This window comes from Penaeus monodon, chromosome 4 (assembly GCF_015228065.2).
Source record: "Penaeus monodon isolate SGIC_2016 chromosome 4, NSTDA_Pmon_1, whole genome shotgun sequence".
Lineage (NCBI taxonomy): Eukaryota > Metazoa > Arthropoda > Malacostraca > Decapoda > Penaeidae > Penaeus > Penaeus monodon.
Window position 1 is genome coordinate 42,694,818 of NC_051389.1, and position 242 is coordinate 42,695,059.

The window sequence follows — 242 nt, forward strand, 5'->3', positions numbered from 1 at the left end:
ATTTTTGTCTGTGTTCTGTATATGTCCGTAATCCGTCTATGTATTTGATTTTGTTTGCAGTACTCTTTATTAGTGTCGTAAATATATATATATATAATATATATATATATATATATATATATATATATATATATATATATATATATCAAACAATAAATCTTAGATTTTTCTCCTTTTATGATCTAAAATCAGCACTAAAAATAACTGAGTTAACCCTTGAGAAAACGTCAAAAAGACTATGA